A 23,506-nucleotide genomic window follows, 5' to 3' on the forward strand; every position below is an offset into this window, starting at 1 on the left:
TGAAATTCGGACAATGTATAATAAATTTAATGTCTTTTTATATAACTCTAAATCGAAAACCAAAAATTCTTTCCTGAGAACTCATTAGCCAAGGTGCGAAATAGAATTCCAAGCCTCTAGCCTCTCATTCACCACCCTGCTCCAATCCTTCCATCTCTATGCAAAAATATGCTATTCAAAATGCCTAAGCAGCATCCAATTTGGGCGCATAAATCTTCCATTAAACTTCACTCACAAATCAGCCAAAAGAATCCAGTACAATTGGCAGCAGAATTCCGAACGAGCGGCGAGAAAGGAGCGAATGCTATAAACTACAGAAAATGAATAGAGTAAATGCGCAGCGGCATCACCTTCAAAGAGGACCTTCAAAGTGTGATCAAATAAATTATTTGCCGCCATAAAATTGCAAAAAGTGCTGGCAACGCACAGCGGAAAAAAATGGGATGCAGAGGAAAAAGAATGAAAAGAATTGAGAGAGGCATATCAAGAGGGGAGCGGGCAAGCAAGCGAGTAAATCGTAAAGCATGAAAAGGCAGACAAAAAAGGCAGTTAAAAAAAGAGAAAACACCAAAAAAAAGCAACCAGAAGAAAAATAGTAGCAAAATAAGCGGGCAAGGTTGGCGTAAATATTTGGGACCGCCTGTTGGATGGTTAAGCATTTTGGTGCACTGGCGGTCGGTCAGCTAGCTGAACTTGACTTTAGATTTCCACACAGAGATTGTGTCAGGTTGCGCGAGCCAACCTCCAACGCCACAGTCACAGCCACAGTCACATCCATAGCCACGGTCAGAGTCACAAACGCCGCATCACATGTTCAACCTCTGACTCGCGCAGCGCGCTGTACTCCTACTTGGCAGTGTGCAGCTTGGCCTGCGGCTCATCATTCACACACACGCACAATGTTTCTTATCATTATAATCGCACATTTCTCTCTCCGGCTATGCACAATCTAGCCGTGAGATTAAAGGCAGGATTTTTGCGGGCGACGGAAGGACGCAAGAGTTCGCACAAAACATCATTAATCATAACGCAAATGCGCGCAGGCGTAGCGCGCACACACCACAGCAACTATGGCGATGGCGACACTTGAAAGACCACTCGCACCAGGGATGAAAAATGGAAATTTCAGATTGTACCTAATATCATAAAATAAATGTACCTAAATGAGACAGCTTGTACCTAAAAAAATTTACATCAGTTATTTGTAGTTTTTTTATAAATTTTTTTTTTTAAAACATGAATACAAAAGATGGATGTACTTTAAACATGAGTAGGTTTTTTTTTTTTAACTGAGCCTATATCTATAGACTATAGTCTAATGGGAATCGAAGAAGCGTTGTTTTTGTTTAATTTTGACTACTGAAAAATATTGGCGAAAAAGACAAAAAACACACTTTGCGAAGTATACTTCTTTATCCAGCTTTTTATAAAACAACAGGAAAAGTCTGCTAGAAAATAATCAAATTGCCGTAAGTAACTTCGAAAGCATTTTAAATATATTTCCAGAAATCAAAAAGCGAATATGGGTCAAATAGCNCTCTAAAAACAGTGTAAGATGTTTAAGATAATACATAATATAACTATTTTAAATTCTTCTTTTGGACCACTTTTCTTTAGAATTGTTTATTCTTCAAAATGAAAGCGAAGCTTCTCCCGTGCCTACAAGTAAATATATTAGCACGGTAAAGGAAAAATAAAAACAAACTAAAAATGCATCTGATCAAAAGATGATTGTACCTAAAATCTAGTGGCTGTACCTAATGTACCTTTAAGTCATCAAACGTCGGAAAAAGGTACAATTGTACCTACTTTTCCATCCCTGACTCGCACATTCTCCGCAAGCATTTTATTTGAGGTGCTGCCACGGCTGCTGCAACTGTCATAAAGAGGACGTACTTTGGTTGGGTTACTGCTCAGTTCAACCGCCTCCTCACGTTCATAGCCTGGCCAATTGCCAGCCACCTTAGCTCATTCATGCACCCCAGACTGATCGGGCGTGTTGGTTGTGCGTGCGCAATCGGAGATTACTCAACTTTTGAAATGAAAAAAATGAAAGCAAAAATTCCAGAAAGCACAGCGTAGCTACAAAAATGCAAATCACATTTTAACTCGAGTGTGGCAAAAATGCATCAGTTAAGCTATTGGGGATTTGGGGAGCAGACGATTCAAGTACAAATGTACGAACGCCGTGTGGAAAAAAAAAGAAAAGAAGAAAAACTAGCGCTATTCAATACTAAATTCCAAAACGATTGGTTCTACGTGATTGCGTGTCAAATTGGATTTGTTGCCTCCACCAGCATAGCCATCGTCATCATCAGCATCAGCTCACTCAGGCATAGCACCGTTCGCAGCAAGTAGAAAAACACGCTAAATTGGCTATTGAAACGTGGTTGCATGCATTTTAGCTGCTGCTCCTCCACCTCGCATGAGGCTCACTCCATTTCGAAGCTCATTTTTCCCAATCGCCACCACCTTCAATTCCTACGTTTACGTACATACATACTGTGCTTCATCAAGATTACCTACATACATTTGTAGAATGGTGGTGCGCTGTAGTGAGTACTCCAGCACTTTTTGCTGGGCTTGCTTTTGTTCCCGTTGAGGCTTCACGCGCATGCGCAACCAATCGCTTGATTGGATTTTATTGTGAGCGCTGCTGCTGCTGCTTTGCCAATGAATCGGTACAGCCAGCTAGCCAAAGAATCATATACATCGATGGATACGTTCCTTGCGTTGGTTGCATCGAATCGCGCCGTTTTATTTTTCTTTTTCATTCTTTAATTTCGTGCTTTAACTTTAGCTTCATCAGCTCTCTTTTTACTTTTATATGTATACTCCTATACAGGGTAGATTTCTTCTTCAGAAACGGGATAGTAGCGTGATAAATGGTGTCAGAATTAATCAATGTATTGTGCGCACAAAGAATGAGTAAAATGGAAATACTCGCAGACAAAGGGAAACAGCGCAGCGCAAAACTGACAGGAAATAAGCGTAATAAATTCGATTTATTGAGAAACTTTATTATTCTTATAATAAAAACTCTTAGGTTTTTATTTTTTAATCAAATAAAAAAGGAGTTATGTTTTGCTGTGTGAATGGTTCCTTAATTCGATTAGTGTTGAGCTAAGTGTAAACTAAAGAATTAGCGGATGAAGCAACAATGGGAAAGTCATTAATTAATGCGAGCAAGAATTAAACGCATGGAGCGACATCCATTTTTAATTCGAGTAGATAGAGTTTCCTTTTATCGATAACATTGCGACGGTATCACGCAAGCAATACTAACTTTTTTAAGCACTATTCGAGACAAGAAGCTGAACTGAAAGAACAATTTATTTCAGCACGTAAATCGAGATCTCCTACAACGGTATCACTGAATGTGATTCTGAATGAGCTATTTATAGGCTTTTAAGGAGTAGTATGAAGGAGGTAAAGAGAGCATGTATGGAGCTTTTTTGGTAGCCACGCAGTACTCTTGATATGGGCCCTTCCTACGACGAACCCAAAATTCAACAGATATATGTACACTTGTCAACTGCCTGAACAAAAAGAGCACAAATTAAAAACTTAAAAAAAAAAAATAAAATAAATTATACTTGATCAAAACTAACTAAAATAAAAGTTCGAGAAGAGGGACGATGAAGTAAAAAATATTAGCTTTGAAGAGCCGCATGGATTGGTAGAACCAACTACCCAGTCGCATAATCGAAACAAAAAAACTGACTACAAGACAAGTACGGAGTAGGGATCAAACGATATCAGCGAGTAGTGCAAGTAAATGCTCGATATTTTTGTTGCGATACCAAGTATTTTTTTACTCCGATATCGATACCTTGCAATACTTTTTTGTTTTTAATGCAGCGTAGGTACCCGAGAATGCCAGCTTTAGATTGCAACGGCAGTTCTACTATTGGCATTTATGCAATATTCTTCGTATGAATTCTTATTACTTTGCGCAGAAAATATTGTAAATTATTTTTATTGTAAAAAAGAGCTGATGAATTAACAATGTATTTATCTGTACTCATATTATCTATAACAAGCAACCCCTTAGAAGGGTGTGAGGTTATACTTACAGTGGCGGTCAAAAGTGGATGAATGTTGTTTTGGTTTTAATATTTACAATGTTTGTCAAGGTACAATTTTTTTGATATTTTTTTTTATAACAAAAACCATATAAATCACAGTTTCAAACTTCATATATTTAGAAAAATTGCACAAATTTTTGTCTAAATTTCGAGCTTCAGCCAGAATTTTTTTAATTTTTTGGGTATGCAGTTACTAGGATTATAAAATACTAGTAAAATTAGTGCAAGTTTTGAGCGGCTAAAAAATCGCACTGATTTTTAGTATTTTTTTTTTTTTTTTTTTTTTTTTTTTTTTTTTTTTTTTTTTTTTTTTTGGTGACGGCGTTTTGCACTTTTTTCCATATAAACATGAATTTTTTGTGGAAGAATATGCACAAGACCTTTTACGAAAAAAATTAACAAAACTGCGGAATTTTTCTAAATTCTGTATAAAGTTTGAAGTTTATATGTTTTTGTAAGAGCACGAACCCTATTTTAATAAAAAATAAAAAAAAAAATGTTATCTTGAAAAACATGCAATTATTAAAAATTAAACACCATTCATGCATTTTTTAGTTGTTGTATCGTCAGCTCCTTGTGAACAATTGTTCTCTAAAGCGGGAGCCACAATAACACAAAATCGAAAACACCTTACCAGCAAGCACCTTCAAAGACCTTTATTTTTAGCAAACGTGCCAATAAATGTATTTTTTAATTAAAATTTAAATTTGATTGCTATATACTATATATAAATTAATTGAAGAGATAACGAACTTAAACCACGTGATTAACATATTAGCGATATAAACAACAAAAGCAAATTGACTTTAAATATTGATAAACATTGGCATACACACATTTAGTAATTTTCTTTTTAAGATTAGTTCGTTCAAATATTTTTATTGTGTGCCAAATTTTATTTGCGCAAATAATCATTTCTGCAAAACGACAATTTACTGGACTAATCAATAGGCATCGGTGGTTCAGTGGTAGAATGCTCGCCTGCCACGCGGGCGGCCCGGGTTCGATTCCCGGCCGATGCACACGCATTTTTTATTACTATTTTTTATTAATTAGTGAACGATATACGTAGGTATTTAAGTTATAATAATTTACTAAATAAAATCTTTTTGCTATTTTTTTATTGTACAGAAGGTCCTTCCATGGTAAAAGTCCCTGCAATTATTTGGGCGACTTATGTATCTCTAAAGAGAGCATCCAATCTACATTGTAAGCAGACTGCCCACAGCACGATATACAGTTTTGAAAATGTAAGAAGCTCAACTTTTGTTTTTTTCGCGAAAAACAAATGTACAGAGTCCACATACGAGGAAAGTCCGATAAGTACTTATCCTAACCACCCGATGACGCCACTATCGCAAAAGAAAGTTACTATCGTGTAGTACCTTCTCGTAGACGGCTGGTGTCAAAATTTCAGCCGAATCGGACTCATAGTTTTGTTTTGACGGCGTGTGAAAGCGGGCGTGTCCATGGATTTTAGAAAAATTTAAAAAGAGCAATATCGGTCGGTGATTCAATTTTTGTTTTTGGAAGGAAAGCCGCACAGTGAAATCAAAGAGTGTTTGGATGTTGTGTACGGTGACTCTTCGCCTTCTATGGCGACCGTCAAAAATTGGTTTAACGAGTTTCAACGTGGTCGCACGTAGGTTTTTGATGAGTCACACCCAAGTGCCCCGAAAACGGCTACGACGGAGGATAGCGTTACAAAAATCCACCATCTCGTATTGGCAGACCGCCGATTGAAGGTGCGCGAGATAGCTCAAACATTAGGCATCTCAAAAGACCGTGTGTGTCATATCCTGCATGAAATTTTGCGCAAGGGAAAGCTGTCGTCGCGACTCCGGACAACAAGCGCAACCGTCAGACCACTTCAGATCAGTGTTTTATGCTGTTTAAGCGCAATCCAAAGGAGATTCTGTGTCGTTTCGTGACTGTCGACGAAACATGAATCCACTGGTACACACCAGAGACCAAGGAACTGTCGAACGAGTGGACTTCACCCGGCGAACGTGCTCCGAAGAAAGCGAAGACTGTCCTATCCGCTCGAAAAGGGATGGATACCGTTTCTTGGGATTCACAAGGTGCGATCTACATCGACTACCTGGGGTAGGGCAAAACGGTCGCAGGGCTCTATTATGCCGAATTAATGGGCCGGTTCGAAGAAAGAAGTGCTCTTCACTATGACAACGCACAGGCTCTCACCTCCGCCATCGGCACGCCCAAATTGGTCGAACTGCTGCCCCCTCCACCGTATTCTCCAGATTTGGCCCCGTGCGACTTGTTTTTGTTTCCAAACTTGAAAAAGTCTCGCCGGGCAAAAATTTGAGTCGTATGAGGTGCTAATCGGCGCCACGGAAGTATCATTTGCACACCTCGAGAAAACGTATTTTTCAGATGGCTTAAAGAAGTTGCAGCATCGCCGTCGTGTCAAGTGTATCGAGCGAAAAGAAGAAATCGCCACTTGTCCATAATTTTCGTTTTCCTTTTGTAGTCGAAGTACTTATCGGACCGCCTCCGTAGTATTAAACAAGCCTTTCCCTAAATTCAGTGAGGGGATCTCCAAGAAAAAAATAGCGGCTGGAGAGAAGCACACGAAATTCGCTGATTAAGTTTGCGACACAATTTACGAGGTCGTCTGTTTTCAATCGCTAATGACGTAGCTTTGCTGAAAATGTGATAGTACACTAATAACATTTGGTAATTGATAGGCAACAGAGCTGCATTTAAAGGTTAGGTTATGTTGAAAGGTCCCCTAAACTATATCGACAAAACGCTCCGAGCCGATTACGTATTTACAAATTCGGCTAATCTCAATGCTCCAGAGCTCCTCGGGGCTATTTAGAAAGGGAGAGCCAAAGAACTTCAACCTTAGCCTCGCAAACGCTGGGCACTTAAGAAGGTAGTGTTGAAGTGATTCCACCTCGTCCTCCTCTAAGCAACTGCTAAATAAGGGGTTCGGTGGGATATTCAGCCTTACTGCATGAATACCGATAGGACAGTGACCCGTTAAAACCACCGGAAGTGAGAGCTGTGGAGCGCCCTCGACCGCCCACGGTCCACCCTCGGCCAAAAGGACGCTAAGCTGGCATGAGACCCATCTATCCAAGAGTGTACCACAAGCGATCAATGGCAGATCGTCAACCACACAGTTCACCTCAATGTCGCTGTGACCCGGAACACAAATAAGCCTAATGCAAAAGTATTCCGACGCGAAAGAGAGAGCAGACATTCCTTAACCAACTTAGAGCGCACCTCCAACGAACTCAAGGCCCTGAAAAACGCCTCCTTGATAGCAGCTACTTCCGCCTGGAATACACTGCCGAAGTCCGGGTGCCTAAACTTAGTGCTGATGCTAAGCTCTCGACAAAAGACCCCACCACCAACCCTGCCGCCCAGTTTCAATCCATCCGTAAAGAACTTTACCGCATCCCTCCTTCAAAAGTCCCGCCCGGCCTACTCCTCCCTTGAGGGAAAATGGACAGAGAAGAAGCTTCTAGGAGTAATATCGGCGGCGCAGTAATCCGTACGATGAGGGATGAAACCGAAGCGCCCTCCAGAGTGTCCAGTCCCTAAGTTGGTCAACCGATCGGTTCCCCAGAGGCTAATAGCCGTTCGCGCCGCGACAATTCTGCCCGCAACGTCGACAGGCACTACGTTCAGCATTACGTTCAGTGCTAATGTGGGGGAGGTCCGCAGTGCCCCACTAATACCAATTAGTGCAGCCTGTTGTACACGCTCCAGTTGTAGTGTAGCCTTTTCCAGTGAGCCCCACCAGACTAGGGCGCCGATCAGCGCCTGCTTGCCTCGCATGGTGAGCAGGGGCACCCCGCAGGGACGTGTTCTCTCAACTTTACTCATTTAAAGGTACTCCGTGGAAAATTCTAAAGGCCGCTGACTTATCAAACTGCCATTTTGACTAAGTTATGAGTTCTATTATAAAAATGTGTTAATCACTGTAGACAAAAAGTCAGTTCCAGGTGGCATCACTTATTCGCTCCATTTAATTTGCAATAACATTACTCACGCTTGTAGATCATTTAAAATATTTTCCAGTATATAAACTTACCTGCAATGAAATAAAAACAGAGAAAATGATTAATCGCAACCCATTTAAATGTTATTTAAAAATAATTGAAAAGTTAAAGAGGGGAGGCATAAAAGAGTCAATCACTCGCCACATTGCGCCAACGCGACGACTCACAGTGCCACCTAAGTGGGCAAAAATCGAAAAATTCGTTGTCTTCAATGCGAACGTGTTTGGTATTTTTGTAAAGGTAATTTATCCACTACAAAGAATTACACAGAAAAATTTTATACTAATAATTTTAATTCTTTCTTTGAAATGAAATGTTAGATTGACGTTTTTTATTCCCATGTAGACAGTAGAGAACTACGGGAATAAAAATTTTAAAATAATACTGAACACAGGGTGTCCCTGCGGTGTTCGAGAAAAAAATTTTTTTTTTATTCGAAAAATATTGACTTTCAAGAATTCTATACCATTTCTACGAAAAAATTTATTTTTCCCATATAAAAAAATACACGGAAAATTTTGAGCGCTTTAAGCGACCGCTAAATATTTTTTGATTTCAAAATAAAAAAAAATGGGCGTATACTCCGTCCATAATTCTATTTTTGCCTACATTTTATATGGAAGAGAAGTACTGTGCGACTGTTTAAAATACTTTTAAGAAATTATCAAATTAAATTAAAAACCTTTGGACATTAATCTCAATAGTACTCCTTAGGAGTCAGGTTTTGTCTGCGGAATGGCGCTATCAGCAGCGCAAAAAAAGAAGTAGCCGCCCCACCACTGCAGTGGCAGTAGGCAATCAGTCGTTTTAAGGCTTTCGTGACATTGCACGCGAATATTTACAAACAAACAAACAAACTTACTTGCATGCATACATACATACTTACATGTGTAAAGAGATATAAGCGAGCGTGTGTAACGCAAAGAACCTGTTCGCTTGTCTTGAAATGTCTTACCACATGTACTTGCCACACTCCCGTGCAACAACAAACACTTGATTACAGCAGCAACACAGAAGGATGCTGTGCGGCCGCGGCCGCCACGCAATGCCACAAGTAACGCTCCAGAGCTAAGCGCCACCTGAATTAATTGTAAGCACGGCAAAACAAGTCCAAACAGTGCAAAAGAAAAAGAAAAAAAAAACAAAAAAAAAAATATATAAAAAAATTTGTGGCAAAACATTGCGCAGAGAGGAAGCAGAAATATTCCAGGCAGCCGTATGCGAGGCGAACCAAATGGCAATCATCATGAGACCCGAACGGCAAAGCCAAGAAGCGCGCAGACAAACGATTCAAATTAAGCCAAGCAATGGCAATGGGCAATGGCAATGGCGTTGGCAATGTTGCAACATGCAGTCGGCGCATACAATCACACAATGTGCAAAACAATACACGAATTCACACTGAATCCTGAGCACTGTGCCACATTTTCGAAGATCGTTTGTCTTAACAAACGTCTGCTGGCTTGTTGCGAGTTACTGTTGTTGTTGGAGGAGGAGGATACAGGTTTCACAGTCGATCGGTCGTTGTTGTTTTTGTTAATATATGCTGCTGTGGGGAGGGTGGTCGCAATGCAACTTAAGTGCAAGGGGAGAGCAGGAAAGGGAAAGGGGAGCAGCAGACGGACAACGTGTCGCCACTTCGTCGCCTGTCTGGGGCGCGTTCCTTGCCAACACGTTGTAAAAAGGTAAGTGGCGAGCCCCAAGGCGGAATACATTTTGAGTGCAGCTACACACAAGGAGCTACATACATACATACATACATAAAATTAAACCAAGTTTATATGTATGTATGCAAGTAGGTATGCCTTGCGCTCATCAGCTATGCCAGCCAGCAACCATCTCTCCTCGAGGAGTGTGTGTGTCACTGCTGTGTGGCCGCACTAATTAAAAAAAAAAAGAAGAAAGCTATGTTAGTGTTAAAATTGTGTGACTTTTAATTAAAATGCTGTCGAATTTCGACTTCCGTCGCTTTTGAGACGCGCATGCGCGGCGACGTAGAAAACAAAAAAAAACGAAGCACAAGAAGTTGAAGAAAGAAGGCGATTGAGGAGAGTGCGTCAAAGAAATGTGGCGAATGAGTGAAATATTTTCGAGCAGCGATTCGGGTTTGGAAACGTCACCAAACACAAAACAAAAAAAAAACACAAAACAAAAAAAGCACAAAACAAAAAAAAAACACAAAATCGTTTACATTTCAACACACAGCACACTTGACGCTTTTAAAATACAATTTTTTCGGTTATCACACCGCGCACCGCAAATGAACTGCATTGACCCATTGAACTACACCGAAAAAGGCGAGAAAAAAACAAAGAAAAAAAAAAGATTTACTCGTATTGAAGAAAAGGCAACGCAACGCTTAAAGACGCATTCAACTAAGTACGCCATAAATTATATGTTTCATTTATATCAACGCATAAAAATCGATTTTATTACAATTTTATTGCCGGCATTCAAGATAAAGACAACACAAAATACGAGTACATACTCGTACAAACATGAAAACGTCAACAGACAACAGCGAACGGTTAAGGGCACATTTAGTACATACATACATACACTGTGGGCTCATCATAAACACAAACTGTAAACAGGAATCAGAATCGATGAAAAAAAATTAATGTAGGCGGGAAGATGGGGATGGAAAAGGTGACAGAGTCTCAAGCTTGATAGCGTGACAGTGGAGCAACACAGCTAAGCGCAGTGATCAAGCCAGTTGCATGAAGCGGCTACTCGAATGCAACGCTCTGCATTTTTAAAGCATTTTGGTTATCAGTGAAGCCGGTAACTGTAGGCAGTGAGTCACAAAAGCGAAAACTGCCGATAAAAATATGTTGCTCAAAACTGGCATTTACTGTTCCATAATTCACTGGAGCCTTTATTTTTAACTCGATTTGATTATAATTTTTTTTATGTATGTAAGGTTATGTAATTTGAGAGAGACCAGTTGAGCCCGATTTTTGAATTTCCACTTCCTTGTATTAAATTGTTTTTTTATTGCGAAAAGTGGTAGCAATTTTGAAGAAAATCGATTCTCCTGTTCCAGTTAATAAATGTTACATAATTATAATGATAGCATCCCAAGCGATGACATGGGCTGGTTTCGCCAACTCAACTTAACTTAGTTTAGCCATTTTTTGGACTTAAGTCAAAAGTTAGCCTACTTTCTATTCAGCTTATTTTTGACTAGGTTAGGTTAGGTTAGCCCTATATCTTCATTTGCACGAAAAGTGAGCGTAGGTATGGAAACTGTCGTCTTGTTTTAGCACCGAACATCTGTTCCCCATTTTCAAAGTAAAAAAAAACCGGATAACCCTTTGTCGGGAGAAACTCGAGCATGTAGAGCTGACTGTCTTGGGAATGAGAATGAACCATTCGCTAAACCAGATCGACCATGGAAATATAGTCTATTATAGACAGGTCATTTATCGAGAATCAATTAGCACCTTCGTCAACCCCTTGAATTCCACCATCGGGAACCAACGCCATCCATTGCAGTCGAAGAGCTCACAACTCCATTTTAGATATTTTAGCAGGTTAAACTGTTGCGTTCAATTTTGAATAAGATGCCCCGATGACACTAACCATTCCCATCAGCTCATCTTGCATACATACCGCTCCCTTCCGCCCGCACCAGACGGATGAGAACTTTTGATGAGCCTACTGTTATATGAGAATGAAGGCAACATATAGTCGATTCACTGATTTAGACAGAGATTAGCAAGCAGCTACAACAAACAAAAAAAAAAACAATGAAAGATATTGGTTCGATTTTCCTTTTATTTTTTAAGTAATTTTCTGCAGTGAAAAATTTCGCTGTATTCAGATATAAAATTTTTTTAAATGTTTGATGTAGTTCCACTTTCAATAAATTATTTCGAATTTTTAGTTTCTGGTATTTATAAAATAAATAATAAATAAACTAGGTGAAACCCCGGTTTTTTCCGATTTTAAAAATTCGGTTTACTCGGTATTCGAAAACGTCATAGGATTAAAAAAAAAATAAAAATCAGCAAAAAATTTTCAAAAAACCGGCTGAAACCGGTTTGAAAACACCGAGTAAACCACCCTAGTACTTACGCACTACACTAATCGCTCGATTTCCAAGATTGACTATGTACTAAGAAAAGCAACTGATAGCGTTCTTTTTCCCAGTTTTTAGTATTTCGACTAATAAATTTGAAAACTTTATGCGATTAATAATGTACGCTTTCTTCCATATGCATGAAATTCACACACCATAAATGGAGTTTCATTCAAAATGAGAATTCACAAACACAAAAAAAAATCTCTAACCAGTGGTTAAGAAAGACATTAAAGCGACACCTTTTGCCACACAGCAGGCTACCACATTAAAACCGCATTTAATTGGATGTCCTTATTTCACAATTTAATGTTTTTTTGTCGCAAGTCATAAAATCAGCTACTTTATTTGCTGGAGACTTCAGAACGCGAACGAAATGCAAGTGAAAACGAATGAAAAAGATGGGCCTATCTTCAACCGGCAACTAACCTACTCCATTAATCCATGGCTCGTTGGGAAATGGAAATTTCGGTCAATTGGCGACGAGCTCATTCTTCAATGGGTAGTATATAAAAAAAGTATAACATTTCTGACCCATCGTTTTTCATGTTTATTGTTGTATTCTTAAGCAAATTAGTGGCTAGCAAGCGCAATCATCTCTGCGTCAACTAGTATCTTTGTTTTCATATTCGTATCGTCGAACTTTCACCGCAAGCATCGGTGGTTCAGTGGTAGAATGCTCGCCTGCCACGCGGGCGGCCCGGGTTCGATTCCCGGCCGATGCAAAAATAGTTTTTTTTTATACATATAATTTTTTGATGAAGATGAAGATGAAGATGAAGATGAAGATGACGATGAAGATGAAGATGAAGATGAAGATGAAGATGAAGATGAAGATGAAGATGAAGAAGAAGAAGAAGATAAATGATTAAGATGAAGATGAAGATGATGATGGAGATGAAGATGATGATGGAGATGAAGAAGAAGATAAATGATTAAGATGAAGATAAAGATAAGTAGACTGTTATGATCTACCTGTAATTCTCGCAGGAGATCAACGTCAGCGTTTCGCTGGCTAAATCTGATGAACTGACTAAATTTTTTAAAGAAAAATGTTTACAGGAAATGGTTAATAGTAGAAATGACCCAACATGCTAAGGAGCGGCTACCATTGATGCGGGTTTTTCCAGAAATATTAAAAATATTGAAATAAAACGTTTCATATCTTTCTTTAGTTACCACAATCTACTAGTTAATACTGTAGATATGGATGTTTTCTCAGCCACAAATAATAATTAAACTTTTCAGTTGGTTATAAAAAAAAAAATTAAAGGTCGTTAAAAAAAATATGTTTTTTGTGTGTTAGAAAATATGTACATGTGTATGTATATCGCACATTTCTTTCTTTCTGGCATTTCCTCTATTAAGTTTCATTTCTTCCGCGCGTAGGGACTACACGCTCTGAGTTTTTTTTATTTAAGATGTGTGGTATTTTTTATATGTGTACACATTTAATATATTTTATATTTATGTACTTCTAAGTGATGCTTTTCTTAATCGATTGTAAAATCGAACAAAAAATGTTGTGTATGCAACAGAAGACTACGTGTCCTAATAGGAATTTCCAAAGCAAGTTCAGCCATAAAAAATAAATGCCCAGTAGTTGTGTTTGCGTTGAGGCATTTGAAAGCCGATGCATAAAAGAACGCCAAACAAAAATCGATAACAGTTAAATCTGAAAAGCAAATCTTTTAATAACTATCACTTATCTTAATTTCCCATTTAAAAAGAAATTAAGTAGAAAATCAGTAGCCACAAACCGTCGACTACTGAGCGCCTTATGCCATTTATTTATTCGTAAGTTGCGATAATGCCTTCGACTCGCCACGGACTCTTGGCGACACGACAAACACAGCAGGTGGTTCGTCCGCGAGGTACTTATGTATGTAGCTGGCCACCAGGCAATTGCGTGTAAGGCCAGCAGGTGTAATATTTTAAAGCGATTGTATTAGTTGGAGAGGGAAAAGCCAATGCGTATTTATTTGGCGAAAAATAGTAAAATGGATTATGTAAAAAATTTTTCTGCCGCGTTTAATTACTAATTAAATAATTCATTCACACTTTATTAGTTGAAGTTAACAATTTTGTCATGCAAATATAACGGGCATCGGTGGTTCAGTGGTAGAATGCTCGCCTGCCACGCGGGCGGCCCGGGTTCGATTCCCGGCCGATGCAGAGGAGTTTTTTTCAACTTTTTTTTATTGAAAATATATTTTTTTCTTTTTTGTTTATTATGATTATTTTTTTTAACCGACTTCCAAAAAAGGAGGAGGTTATCAGTTCGTCGGAATATTTTTTTTTATGTATGTTACCGCATAACTTTGGACCACGTCAACCGATTTCGAAAATTGTTTTTGCATCGGAAAGGAAGTGTCTCAGAGGTGGTCCCAATTGCATCATGAAATATATATATATATATATAAATTTTTGTAAGTCGGTTTTTTGGCAAATAATTACTTGTTCTTGTTTTATTTCGTTTTTTTTTTGTTTGTTTTAAGTTTTTTTTCTTTCTTTCGGAGACAGTAAATAGTCAATGACCTAAAAAGTCGGCACTTAAATTTTTTGCGCAAAGGATATATCTACACTTAAGCCCTTTTTAAGGCGGAAATAAATTGCCAGTTTGCCGTATATATTGCGGAGTAGCACATAATTTTTGTATCCAATATTTTTTCATGGTAAAATAATTAATTGCTTCCTGAGCTGAAAAATTTTCGCTTGCCGAAAATTTTCAAGCGATTCGAGATTTTGAGGATCCTTTAAAATTTTTTAGTAAGTTTGCGGATTTTTTTGATTTTTAAATTTGAATGATCGATCTTCTCCGTGACATAAAAAATTCTGACTTTAATTGTTTGGAGCAAAAAATATATGTATGAAGATTTGCCCCCTTATTAAGGCGGAAATAAGTGTCCAGTTTGCCTTTTATTTTGTGGAGAACCTTTTTTTTGTAATATTCGTGCGTGGATAAAATAATTATGTAATTGCTTCTTGACCAGAAAGAACTGGGGTTTCCGAAAATGTTCAAGGAATTCGTGAATAATTAATTGATGAACTTTTAGAATTTTTTTGTAACTTTTCGAATTCTTTTTTGTCTAAATTTTACCTTTTGGGATATTTTCGGAACCTTTCAGATATTTTATAACTACCCAGTGCGGCAGAGCTCAACCAATTACCTCAGAAAAGTTGATTTATTTCTACTCGTGTAGCAACTGACTTCAAATTGATGTACTATATGCACCACCTAGCAGACTCATTGAGATAAACCAAATGCTTACACTTTTGATACATATCTTTTCAAATAAATCAATATTGAAAAATCATCTAACTTTGGGCAAATAACTATTTCAGCATTTAATATAAAGTAATTATAATTTGGTTAAAAAGACATTTGCAGAAGAAACATACTGACTTTGAAGTTGTTTAAAGCAAACTAATTTTAAAGTAGTTGAAATCAAATGCAGAGTCGGACAATCGACTGATGCCTAGGACATCGCCATGTTAAAGTAACAGTTCGTTCCAAGGGAGAAAGTCAGATCTTCCACTAGCTGTGGTGGAACATCGATATTTAAACTAATTTCTTTCCGTACTGGGTACCTTTTCGGGGGTTTTTGGGGAATTTTCGTATTTCACTTTTCGGAATATTTCGACAATTTTCGTGTTCTATAAACAGAGATGATGCGAGTTTTATTCCTAGAGATCTTCCTGGATTCTTCGTATTTTAGTTTTAGTTGGAAATTTCGCGGTTGAACAGAGAAATCGAGTGATGTTTAGAGACTGTTATGATTTTTTCGCAACTTGGTTTTCTAATTATGAAAATATTCCGGAATTTTCGGGGATTTTAGGGGTTATTTTGGGACCTTTTTGGATGCTTTATATTGCAGTTTTCGGTTTTTCCTGAGGATTCCTTGTATTTTACTTTTCGAAACCATTCAGATTTTTTTTTTGGTAGTGCTTTGTTTTTAGGGATCTTTCGCGATTTTTCGGGACCATTCGGATGTCCTCCATACTTTACTTTTTGAAAATTTTCCGGTATATTTTGAAATTTTTGCCGCACTTTTCGGGATTATTCATTTTTTAACCGACTTCCAAAAAAGGAGGAGGTTATCAGTTCATCGGAATATTTTTTTTTATTTTTTTTATGTATGTTACCGCATAACTTTGGACCACGTCAACCGATTTCGATAATTCTTTTTGCATCGGAAAGGTAGTGTCTCAGAGGTGGTCCCATACTAATCTGGTTAAGATCCGATCAGCGGATCATGAGATATATATATATATTTTTTTTATATGGGAGTTGAAGTCGGTTTTTTTTTTGCTAAAAATTACTAGTTTATTTTACAGGTGTTTTTGGGTACTTTTCAGAATTCATCGTATTTAACTTTTCAGGACTTTCTGGCTCTTTCTGATTTTTTTTAGGAATTCTTTGCTCAACATTTTGAGGTTCTTTGTACTCTAGTATTCAGTATTTTTTCCTTTAAAAAAGCATCCATATTTGACTTTCGGGACTTTGAGGTCCAAAGGTATGCAAATCTTAACTTAGCTTTTTAACTAAAGTTTAAAAAGCAAATCTTAACATATTACATTAAAAAAAAAAACTAAAATTTAAAAAGCAAAATTAGCTGGTATTGTCTGCTTTAAAATATAGAAACTTATCTGAACTCTTTCATTATTTTCCGAACCATACGTGAGTGTTTCGGGGTCTTCCGGAATGTTTTGGCAATTTTCTACCCTTAGATAAATTTGGATCTTCTCTAATATCCTACCCAGCACACAAGACATATCGTGGACATTCTGGCTAGCACCATTACTTCTCAAGTTTATTGCATTTCCATCCTCAAACTGTCTCAGTTCTCCAACGTCGGAACCGCTAAACAAAGTTACTTACTGCAACATCAAATAACCAAATTTATTGCCAAGCAAATTCGCACTGAATCAAACTTCACATTTCCTTAAGCTGTTGCAGCTCCAGCCAACTGCAAAGGGAGTCCAGCGTTCTTCTTCTTCTTCTTAATAAATAAGCTCCACACAATACCAGCTCTCCATAGGAGCACACATTGTTGTTGTTGCTGTTTCTGTAGTACACACCTTTTGCATCGGTGTCACACACAATTACTGCATCTCAGTGCGCATACGTGTGAGCCTCGGCTTGTGCGCGCAACCTTAAACCAAGCTTGGCCGCTTAACGAGTTCAGAAGAACAGCTTAAGCCCAGCGATTTTGTAGGGATTGTTTTTGGTATTCGCGCGGCCAGAACGTTGATGCGGCGGTTGTGTTGGCGGCAGCGGTGGCGGTGGCGGCTTCTTTTGATGATCAATGTAAGGTTCACGCTTGCGCGCATTCGTACATACATATTTTTCTTTTATTTTTGTTGCCAATCGTGTTGAGGTATGCTATGGAGTATTTAGTTTAAATTTTTTTTCTCAGTTGCGGCTGCGCATGAGCACATAAGCTTTTGATTTTATTTATTGCGATGCCCATGCAGGCACATACATACATACATACATACCTACAAATGTGCAGAGGAGCCATATGCATCCACTGCTGTACTTTTGCTTACTCTTTCAGCGTTCTTCTTGGTCAAACTTAACTAGCTGGGCAGCGCTCTTTTTTTACTTGCTAGTTGTAATAAATATTGTAAATACTTGTTACGGTAATGGAAATATTTTTACACTTGTTTTGCTGCGGCTAATGCAACTTTCATGTTCCGCAAGCGCATAAATATATGCGAAGAATTGCAAATTAATCTACATATGTACGTATGTAGCTATGTACACTAAGAAAAAAATGACATGATTTTTTCAAACAGTCATTTTTGGTTTTTCCATATTAGCGATTTAAAATTTTTAAACAGAAAAATTATTTTTTGAACAAACAACTGACTTATCACAGAGTGGTATTGTCTAGAAATTTTGATCGAGAATGAGTTCAGCTCAATAAAAAAAAAAAAGAATTCCAAACAACACCACTCTGTCAAAATGTACAAATCTGTACAAATGCACCAATCGTCTGATTGGTCTTGATTCAAATTGAATATTTGACAACACATCTAAAAGTTGCGTCTGTGGCTGAGTGCGAAGAAATGCTAGAAACCATTCGTTAGCCTCTTCCGTAGGGTGCGGGTTCGAAACCCGATAGAGGGAGCATATAAATGAATTAATTTCCCTTTTTTTCAATTTTTCTCAATTATGAAAAAAACATCTGTGAAGTGCAAAACAAAATCATGTTCAAACGAAAAAATCTCCAAAAATAAATTAGATTAAAAAAAGGTCGTTTGGCTCAAAATCCTATGTACTTTAGTTTGAGGCAAAGAGGAAATGGGTTATTTTTTTCTCAGTTTACCGTAAGCGTAAATCAAAACTTCCTAAGTCCATTCTAGCCTAGGTCCACCATTAGTAGTTTTCGAGAGTGTTGCTTCAAAACTAACTAAGTCCATATGGTATTTGTCACACGTGCTTAATTCTAACATAAAAACTTCTTTATTTTGAAAATGGTTTAAATTTCGATGTTTTCTTCTTCGCAAAATGCTTCCAAGATCTATTTTGTAGGCAATTTTGCAAAAGCTACTTGGAATATACAGCAAAAAAAGAGAGAACCACAAATTCCCAAAAATTGTCTTATGGTGGAAATCCATACTAGGCGGGTTTGATATGAGTTTTTTTTTTACTTTTATAAATAAAATAAATGCAGCCTTAATAGCCGTTGAGCATACGATCACAAGCAAATAGATCGCAAGTGTCTTATCCAGCATCGGTGGTTCAGTGGTAGAATGCTCGCCTGCCACGCGGGCGGCCCGGGTTCGATTCCCGGCCAATGCAATTATGTTTTTTAATATTTTTTTAACAGATTGTTTTGATTATCCGGTTTTATAGCCCATTAAATTTGAGTATAATTACGTATAAATTTTTGGTTTTTTTTCTGACTAAATATTACGAAATTTTTTCCATATAATATGGAAAATACTTTGTCTGGAAGAAGATGCGTGAAAAAATTGCCGAAAATCAACGTAATTTTTTCGTCCCTTAAAACTTACACCTTACATACAGCATACTCAATTCTAAAAAGTCTAATTAAAAAGTTGGGAATTTAGATGCAATTTTGCAGAATTTTTATAATTTTTGCACAAAGTTTGAAATATGAGTTTATATGGTTTTGTTAGATAATAAGCTGCACTTTTATAAAAAAAAAAAGCCTGGTGAAAATAACACGTTTCTATTATTTTGCCCATGTGTGTATATGAGGGTGGTCCTAAAATGCATGTGGAGAAAGTTAAGTCAGAATTTTTATGCTCTCACCCCCTAGGATTGTTCTATACCGAGAAAATGTACACCTATTTTTTATTTTGTAATCAAAGAATATTTAGAGGTCGCTCAAAGCGCTCAAAGTTTTCCATTTATTTTATATGGAAACATATACATTTTTATAGAAATGGTACAGAATTCATGGAAAGCAATATTTTTTGATCCGAAAACTCTGTTTCTCTTCAGGAGATTCCCAATATTTTATTCCAATTATTTATTTAACCATTTTTTCATAGCAACTATATTCTATAGATCCGCCAAAACCATCAGAAAATGGCATTGAATATAGTGGAAAAATAAGTTCTGCAAAATAAAAATGTGTGATAAATGGAAAAATCTATCAGCAGCAGTCAAATTTTTAAAGATCGGAGCTGGAAATCCACTAACAGGGGTACACAGTACACTTGAGATATATGTATATAAAGGGAACTCTTTTCAGTGCTTTTGAATGCCCTTTGAAGGACTTCATTCCTTTTAATCGACCCTTACGAGGTGAGAATGTATAACCAAAGGTTGTAATCTCAGTGTACTTTGTCCAATTCACAAGAAGATCGATCTGGCTATTTTCGCGGAACCAGCCCTCAAAATATTGCTCATGAGGTCCAAACGGCGATACTGCCTAAAATACTGAAGCCTTTCATGAACTAACTGATTGCAACTTATCACTGTGCTTCAGAACTGGCAAATCCATCATTGACTATATTTCACTGCAAGGGAAACCTACCGTCCCTTCCAAATTGATGCCAGAAAGTGTAATAAGAGCTGCCACTCTGAAACACAGTGGTACCATATATACCAAAAGCCCGATGCTACTGACTTATGTAAAGGATATTGACATAGTCGGCCTAAACAATAGAATGGTCAGCGCAGCATTTTACAGCTTAGAGAAGGGACTAACAGAACAGGACAAGAAAAACTACTTCGTGGCAACACACAAAGACTTTTCGTATATTGGGGAACACGTCACTATTAACAGTTAAGACTTTGGAGTAGTGAAGGGCTTTGTCCACCAAGGATCCATCATTAGCACAACCAATAATCTCAACTTGGAGATCAACCTACTTTGCGCTCTGTAGGCAATTGGAAAGCAGATGCTCTCTCTCGACGAAAAATAAACTGTTTATATGACGCAGAAGATGAAAAGGCTTTAAGGGTTTTCGGGAGACATTGTTCTCATCGCAATTTCTGTGGTTATATCGAAGTGTAGGAGCTTTACGACCGGAGCAGTGCTCAATCTTTCGACAAGAATTACACATGCGTTGAGTCCGCAATCGCTCGCGGTGTAGAAAATGGAGTAGTTTCAAATAAAAAAGTTAAGATTAAGGTGGCTGAAGGTCGGCAATCAGACATAAGTATGAATTCTTCAAACTTATTTTTGCGTTAAAAACCAAATTTCATATAAAGTTTTCAAGTAATTTTTTATAGTTATTTTTACATTGAAACACCATCATGGCGGAATTTCTCGTTCTTGATTAGTCATATTCGTATGATTTTTGTTTGTGCTTTATTTTTATTTGATAAACTAAGATCATTTTACTTTTCATTTATCGATTTAGATTTGAATTTTATAATAAAAGTATCCAATATTCCCAACAGGCATCGGTGGTTCAGTGGTAGAATGCTCGCCTGCCACGCGGGCGGCCCGGGTTCGATTCCCGGCCGATGCATATGCATTTTTTTTTTTTATAAATCGCCAAATATAACTTAACGAATATCATATCTTCGTATATGCTATTCATAGAGGAATTCGTAATTTGCGACCATATTTACTAGGTGTTTTGTTAGTTTGCCCAAATTCCTCTTTTAGGCTGCTTTTATTTAAGCGATCTACATATAAACAAATTTTTTTTACTAACAAATTCATTCATAAATAATTTAGCTTTACCAAATCACTTGCCTATACCTATTCAAATGCTAAAAATAGTGACAACAGGTCGCAAAAGCATTGAATACGACGATTATCCAATACAAAGGAAGAAGCAATAAAGTTTGACTTTTAAATGCTTATTTATGCAAAAACACATTTCAAGCATCAAATGGTCGCTTTCAGATGAACAAAATTTAAATAAAGTAATAAAATGCGGCATTAAAAATGAGGTTTAACGAAATCCGCCCCAACATTTTTATTTGATGCCAGTAGACGTGAAATCCGCTTAGCGAGCAACGACAACAACAACAACAAGAGTCACATTTTGTATTTCATGTTAATTTCTTTATTTATGGCAAAGGAAATGTCATGGCTGTAAAAATTTTAAATACATATTTATAACGCAAAAATTTGGAACTCGTTTAAGTTCTGATTTTTATAACCTTAAGCCGATCAAAAGTTATCTTCTTTTCGGTAAATTTTTTTTTTTTTTATAAAATATTATTATTAGTAAAGCCATTTTTAATCGCAGACGGCGTGTACGTATGTGAATATATGCAATCCACTTTTCGATAACGGAGGTATAAAATTAAGTTGGTATACTAGAATTTTAAAATTCTTGAAATGTTAATTTAAATTATTTCGAAATCAATACTGGCATTAATTTAAAGAAACTTACGTGGTAAATATGTATGTACTTGAAGAAGCCTTTGAACTTACCTACAAAGAGAAGAGGTAAGATTATTGTTTTAGGTACATTTTTATTAAAAATCTATGTAAATATGCAATAAAATAAACTGAAAAAAGAGTGATTCGGATACCGGGCGACCTCCGAGAGTTTGTCATCCTTTTGAGGTTACAGCAGACCATTTTTTATGCCGACGACCCTCTTTTTATGCCATTGTGGTTCGGTTTTATTATCGATATTTTGATCGATTTTGTTATCGATATTTTTTATCAAATTTGTTATCGATATGTTTATCTAATTTGTTATCGGTTATGTTATCGATATTTTCTATCGATATTGTTATCGATATTTTTTACCGAATTTGTTATCGATATTTTGATCGTTTTTATTTTCGATATTTTGCCGATATTTTTATCGATTTTGTTATTGATATTTTTATCGATTTTCTCATCGATATTTTTATCGTTCTTGTTAGCGATTTTGCTATCGATATTTTTATCGAGTTTGTTATCGATATTTTTATCGATTTTGATAGATATTTTTTCGGTTTTGCTATCGATATTTTGATGGATGTTACTATTGATTTTGTTATCGATAGAGTATAAATATAAAAATAAAGCTAATAAATAAATATAAGCTTTTATTTAACTTGGTCATCCCGCGCAAATCGTGGAAATTTCCAATCGATTTTAAACTAACTTCCCGACAAGTTAGAGACTTGAAATTTTCAGCATAGTTCCAATCACGATGACAATGCAATTTAAAATATAAATGAATTCCCTATATGGTCCAGGGGTCTTGATTCAAAGTCGGTCAAAAATTAGTAAAATTTATGGCTAACAGAGCGTAATTTGCCAAAGAACGTAAAACCAGAGCAAAGCTATTTATGGCAAATTCTAGATATTAACCTAGTCTAGATATGAACCTCGTTGTAGGCATCATATCAAGGAGATACAATTAGAAGACTCGAGAAGTTTCCCCGCCAGAAGAACTTTAATATTGCGCCTAAATATATGCCATGCTACAGCGGAAGTGGACGACACGCCATTTCTTTAAATGAAATTAACTGCTGCTATATGTATGTATGTACATATGTATGTTTATACAAAACGTAAGCAAACAACATTTTGCTTGCATAGTCTTCTGTTCTCTTTCATTGCAAGTTGAATTATTTTAATATCTATTGCAAAATTTTGTACATAAAATAAAATAAAACTATTTAATATACAACGCTTTTATAAATGGACTAAAAATTAGAAAATAAAGTAATGTAAAAAAAATATTTTTTTAAAAATAAGCTTTTATTTAACATGTTTAATCAAAGGAATAAAATAAAGTAGTGAAACAAAAGATTTTTTAGCAAGAAAATTTTGTAAAAAAGCTTGTCGGCGAATTCAGCGTACATGCATAATTGGTTAGGTATGTATGTATTTATATGTATGTATGCAGAT

General features: G+C 36.8%; 1 protein-coding gene and 5 non-coding genes across 6 annotated transcripts in view; 5 read left to right on the forward strand and 1 right to left on the reverse strand.

Annotated features, from left to right (window-relative positions):
- The window catches only part of tkv (serine/threonine receptor kinase thickveins), a 282,020-nt gene that overhangs the window by 229,531 nt on the left and 28,983 nt on the right, over positions 1–23,506 (reverse strand). The gene's annotated exons all lie outside the window — the stretch shown is intronic.
- On the forward strand, positions 5,040–5,110 carry TRNAG-GCC (transfer RNA glycine (anticodon GCC)). Its single transcript has one exon. It is a non-coding gene; the product is annotated as a tRNA-Gly (tRNA).
- Positions 12,861–12,931, forward strand: TRNAG-GCC (transfer RNA glycine (anticodon GCC)). Its single transcript has one exon. It is a non-coding gene; the product is annotated as a tRNA-Gly (tRNA).
- Positions 14,311–14,381, forward strand: TRNAG-GCC (transfer RNA glycine (anticodon GCC)). Its single transcript has one exon. It is a non-coding gene; the product is annotated as a tRNA-Gly (tRNA).
- Positions 18,947–19,017, forward strand: TRNAG-GCC (transfer RNA glycine (anticodon GCC)). Its single transcript has one exon. It is a non-coding gene; the product is annotated as a tRNA-Gly (tRNA).
- On the forward strand, positions 21,097–21,167 carry TRNAG-GCC (transfer RNA glycine (anticodon GCC)). The gene has a single exon. It is a non-coding gene; the product is annotated as a tRNA-Gly (tRNA).

The sequence above is a fragment of the Rhagoletis zephyria genome, unplaced genomic scaffold, assembly GCF_001687245.7.
Source record: "Rhagoletis zephyria isolate East Lansing unplaced genomic scaffold, Rhagoletis_zephyria_1.1 Rzeph_scaffold_00186, whole genome shotgun sequence".
NCBI lineage: Eukaryota > Metazoa > Arthropoda > Insecta > Diptera > Tephritidae > Rhagoletis > Rhagoletis zephyria.